This window comes from Eumetopias jubatus, unplaced genomic scaffold, assembly GCF_037043125.1.
Source record: "Eumetopias jubatus isolate StellerSeaLion01/CBP00866 unplaced genomic scaffold, mEumJub1_p1.0 scaffold_10, whole genome shotgun sequence".
Classification (NCBI taxonomy): domain Eukaryota; kingdom Metazoa; phylum Chordata; class Mammalia; order Carnivora; family Otariidae; genus Eumetopias; species Eumetopias jubatus.
Window position 1 is genome coordinate 8,381,674 of NW_028274816.1, and position 5,504 is coordinate 8,387,177.

The 5,504-nt window shown below is 45.1% G+C and overlaps 1 pseudogene; it reads left to right on the forward strand.

Annotated features, from left to right (window-relative positions):
* The first annotated feature begins 3,550 nt into the window (after positions 1-3,550).
* LOC114202900 (eukaryotic translation initiation factor 4E type 2 pseudogene) lies at positions 3,551-4,319 on the forward strand (annotated as a pseudogene).
* Positions 4,320-5,504: the final 1,185 nt, after the last annotated feature.

The following is a 5,504-nucleotide window of genomic DNA, read 5'->3' on the forward strand; positions in this document are numbered from 1 at the left end:
GGGATGTTTGTGTCAGAACAGTCATTTTTTCAAAAACAGTTGCAGACTATTCTAGAGTATGGATAAACCATAATGTGTGTAACTTGTTTCCCATCAAAGGATATTTATGCTGCCTCAGCTTTTGCAGTATTCTAATGTTTCAGTTAAAAACGTCCTCATATTGGGAAAAGGGAACCCTCTTATACTGTTGGTGGGAATGCAAACTGGTGCAGCCACTCTGGAAAACAGCATGGAGTTTCCTTAAAAAGTTGAAAATAGAACTACCCTATGACCCAGCAATTGCACTACTAGGTATTTACCCAAAGGATACAAACATAGTGATTCGAAGGGGCACCTGTACCTCAATGTTTATAGCAGCAATGTCCACAACAGCCGAACTATTGAAAGAGCCCAGGTGTCCATTGACGGATGGATAAAGAAGATGTGGTGTGTGTACACACACACACACACACACACACACACACAGAAATACTACTCAGCCATCAAAAAGAATGAAATCTTGCCATTTGCAACAAATAGATGGAACTGTAGTGTATTGCTAAGCAAAATAAATCAGTCAGAGAGAGACAAATACCATATGATTTCACTCGTATGTGGAATTTAAGAAACAAAACAGATGAACATGGGGAAGGAAAAGAAAAATAAAATAAGATAAAGACAGCGAGGGAAGCAAACCATAAGAGACTCTTAACTCTGGGAGACAAACTGAGGGTGGCTGGAGGGGAGGGGGGTTGGGGGTGGGGCAATTAGGTGAGGGCATTAAGGGGGGGCTCTTGTTGTAAGGAGTACTGGGTGTTATATGCAACTGATGAATCACTAAATTCTACTCCTGAAACGAATACTACACTATATGTGAACTAACTTGAATTTAAGTAAAATCTTGAAAGAAAAATAAACACGCATTTATAAAATGCCGTAGCTATTAAACACCTTGTTTACAGACAGATTAAATAAATTTATTCCAAAAATAAGTCCTCATATTGGGGCACCTGGGTGACTTAGTCAGTTAAGCATCTGACTCTCGATTTTGGTTCGGGTCGTGATCTCAGAGTCATTAGATCAAGCCCCGTGGCTGGCTCTGCGCTGAGCGTGGAGCCTACTTAAGATTCTCTCTCTTTCCCTCTCCCTCTGCCTGCCCTCACCCCCACCCCACCCTGCTCTCTCTTTTTCTCTTTAAAAAAACAAAAAGGCCTCATATTGTAAAATAGGCCCTTGGAAACATACATAGATCAGTTGGTATGCACCTTACAACTTTCGACAGTCCAACAGAGGAAATATAATAATATTGTGTAATGACCCCCATTTGCCAGCAACTGGGTCAACTGTGGAAACTACCAATCTTCTTAATTTTTGCCAATATTATGAGGCTGAGATGATATCTCACTGTGGTTTTCACACTGCATCTTCCTGACTACCATTGAGTTTGAGCATTTTTTCATATGCTAGCAGCCTGTAGTGTCTCATCTAGGAAGAATGTACTAAAGTCCTAAAGCCCTCTCTGGAGAGGGTGCTGGGGCTCCAAGCTAGGCAGGCTTTCCTCAGTGAACCCATGGTTTTGCAGTCAAATCTAGAGGGCACAGGGAAGCCAAATGGAGAATAAATTAGGAGGTCAGTGGTTAAAAGTGGAGAGAGACAGACAGAGGAGAGGACCCAGGATATGTCACTTAGCTTACGGTATAATCCATAAAGGAAAGAAGGCTTTGGATGCTCCCTTTTTGTGGTTCCCAGCATATCCCGCGGGAGGAGTTCCTTCAAGGAGCCATGCTGCCTGGGCGTGAAGCTATCTTAGGATGGCAGTCTGTGTTGGGAGATCTCGGGGGGGTTGGACTTATCATGAAGGTGATGGAGCTTGATTATCAGGGCCCCTCACTAGCACAGGTCCCTTCCAGGGCCAGGAGAGCAGACTTAGCAGTGGGTTTGCACGGTCACAGGTGCTGGAAATCGAATGTTTGTGTCTCCCCGAAATTTATATGTAAAGCCCAAACCCCAAGGTGATGGTATTAGTCAATGAGGGCTTTGGAGGTGACTGGGTCATAAATGGGATGAGTGTCCTTATAAAAACAGGGCAGAGGAAGCCTCCATCATATGAGGTTAGGCCAGAAGATGGCCTCTGGGAGGTGGGTCTTCATCAGACACCGAATCTGCTGGCACCTTGATCTTGGACTTCCCAGCCTCCAGAGCCATGAGAGATAAATGTGTGCTCTTTACAAGCCACCAGTTTATGGTGTTTGGTTAGAGCAGCCCAAATGGACGAGACAATGTACTTCTGTAAAAATTGCAACTCGATACCTTAACTTCAGCTGGGTAGGACTGCTGTCTCTCCACTCTAGCTTCCCTCCCGTGACACTCATCCATGTGTGCGGTGGCTATGGACATGTTCAGGAGCTGGTCAAGAGGACACGGAGGTGGGGATCCTTTTAGCTTGTATTTAGTGAGATATACTGGGGTAGCTTGCAGTGTCCACAGATAGTAAGTTCCTGCTTGCTGCTCCAGTGTGTGGGCTTAGGACTATTGCCTCGGCCCCCTGGGTCAAGTCACTGCATTGAGACATAAAAGTGCAGGCAGACACTGTCTGGAGATAGGAATGTGTCCCATGGTACCTGGCCCCAGAATTGGGAGGAGACAAGAGGAGAGACGAAACAGGATTGAAAGGTGGGGAGCCAGAAGTGAGGCTAGGGACAATCCTACATTCATCAGCTGTGCACAGTTTTAAGCAGAGATTTCTGTTCACATTAATTCTTAGTCAAAATAGAAGCTCTTTCCTGTCAGAATATACTAAATAAAGCAGCATTTTATTGACAATATAATTATAAACCCACCATAATTTATATGAGAATTTCATGAAATATAATTTATCAGAAATATTGTAGTTGGAGACTACAAACCTTCAGTAAGTACAGCTATCCCCTGAAGGTTCATGTTTTCTGCATCCCATGTTTTTGTTATTTTGACCAACCATACTAGAGGAATTATCATTCTATTCTATTTTCTTCTAATTCTATAGAATTATTGTTCTATTCTCTCTATAGAAAAGATGACAATGCTATCATCAGAAGAAGAGGCAAAGAGTGCGCAGTCAAAATTGCAGGCAAAAAGGTGCCCCAGGCAGTTACTTAATTAAAATATTATTATTTTTCTGGATGATGTGGGTTTTTAAAGAATTTGTCAGCTTTTTAAAAATTTGTATTTTGGTCACCATTTCTTATTCTAAATAAGCATTGGTTTCATGCCTGAGTTGTGTCCGTGCATTTGCACTCTTTCCCTTGATGAGGACTCCAAAATTGAATATACACTTTGAGGAGATTGGAGGGTTTGGGGTTGGCCTCAATGACCTTTTTAGTCTAGACTGTAAGGTGGGTTCATGCTGTCTCTTGTTTAAACTCGTATAACATCAGCACGCCTGCGGCGACCAGCGTAAAGTAGGCCCTCAGTGAAACTTTACTGCGTGAATGAACAACACTTCTAGCGCTAAGATTCTCCTGTAGGGTTCTTTTGGTATCTATGGAAGGTCAGATTACTGTTCAAAAGTGTTCGCTCTCGGTGAGGCAGTGGCGACGGCGGCAGTGAGAGGATGAACAACAAGTTCGACGCTTTGAAAGACATGACAGTGGGGACCATGATCAGAATGAAGAAAACAGCACACACAAAGATGGTGAGAAGGAAAAAACAGAACGGGACAAAAGTCAGGGCAGCAGTAAGAGGAAGGCTGTTGTCCCTGGACCAGCAGAGCATCTCCTGCAGTACAACTATACTTTCTGGTACTCGGGAAGGACGCCCGGCCGTCCCACCAGCTCACACAGCTATGAACAGAATATCAAACAGATTGGCACCTTTGCCTCTGTGGAGCAGTTCTGGAGGTTTTATAGCCACATGGTACGTCCTGGGGACCTGACAGGCCACAGTGACTTCCATCTCTTCAAAGAAGCAATTAAACCCATGTGGGGGGATGATGCAAATAAAAATGTTGGCAAGTGGATTATTCGGCTGCGGAAGGGCTTGGCATCCCGTTGCTGGGAGAGTCTTATCCTGGCCGTGTTGGGGGAACGGTTCATGGTTGGGGAGGAGATCTGTGGGGCCGTGGTCTCTGTCCGGTTTCAGGAGGACATTATTTCAATATGGAATTAGACTGCCAGTGACCAAGCAACCACAGCCCGAATCCGGGATACGCTTCGGCGAGTGCTTAATCTACCTCCCAACACCATTATGGAGTACAAAACCCACACCAACAGCATCAAAATGCCAGGCAGGCTGGACCCCCAAAGGCTCCTTTTTCAAAACCTCTGGAAGCTGCAGTTGAATGTGCCATGACCCTCTCCCTCTCTGGATGGCCCCATCATTGAAGCTGGCATCATTGGAGTCTCTTGTTCTGTTGGCATGCTACCTGGAAGATCCTTCTGTCCTGGACAAGAGGAATTGGAAGAGCATTTTATGTTTTAAGAACAGGCTGACACGCAGCAGCTACCACAACAGCTGAGATCACGTAATAAATGGTCCTAAACCAAAAAAAAAAAAAAAAGTGCTCACTCTCTTCCCCACCCACATTGCCATAGGAAGAATATACTTCCCTATGGACTGCTACTGGACTTGGCGTGTGACTTACTTGGAGCTCACACAGTAAGAGGAATACACTTGGCATCTCTTGGCTTTGGATGCTAGAAAACATGATGCAGGCAGAGGCTAGACATGACCTGCATGGTTAACCTTGCCCTCTTGTACTTCTGCTATCACCATGAGAAGCCTACACCTTGGTTAATCTGCTGCTCCAAAGAGGATGAGATACATGTGGTGTGAACCTGACCCAATTTTGCAGCCATTTGGGCGTCCGGGTGAGCTGGACCCTGACTCCCAGCATGTTTCCTGGTTTTTGTCTTCAGTCTAAAAGCTAGCCAGCAAACCATACCCTTGTTCGGGCAGAGACATGGGCAGGGGTAAGATGAACTAGCCAAAGGGAGAGGCAAGAAAAACAGCCTTGCAATGCAACCATTTAGACAAAGTCAAATATAGATTTAACAACTAATTATAGGAGAAAGCTGCAAAGTGCGTTATAAAATCAAGTGTTTGCACAGAAACATTTTTGCTAGAAAGCAAAGCGGTAGCTCATTTGCATGTTTGGTATTGTTAGCATACAAAGGAGCTGAACTGCTAAAATTAAGATAGTGAGTTGTTTGAAAACCTCATTTTAAAATAGAATAAATCACACCACAGACAGATGTTTAAGAGTGTGCCTGATGTGGGGAGAGCTGGCCTCCAGTGCGAGGCTTGGTGGGAGCTGAGCCTTTACTCCAGAAAGACCAACCAAGCTCCTCTCTGAACCTCAGGGATCAGAGGTATGGGAAACTCGCTATCTGTGGCTTGCTGGGAAGGGGTCACGGTCGGGGATTCAGAGTCTGGGGCTGGGCTGACAGAGTGGATGTCAACGCTGGCAGCCACTAGTGACCGAGCTATCTCGGCGCGCCAGCTACGTGCCAAGCCCTCCGCAAGCCACCTGATGAGGCAAGAGAGGT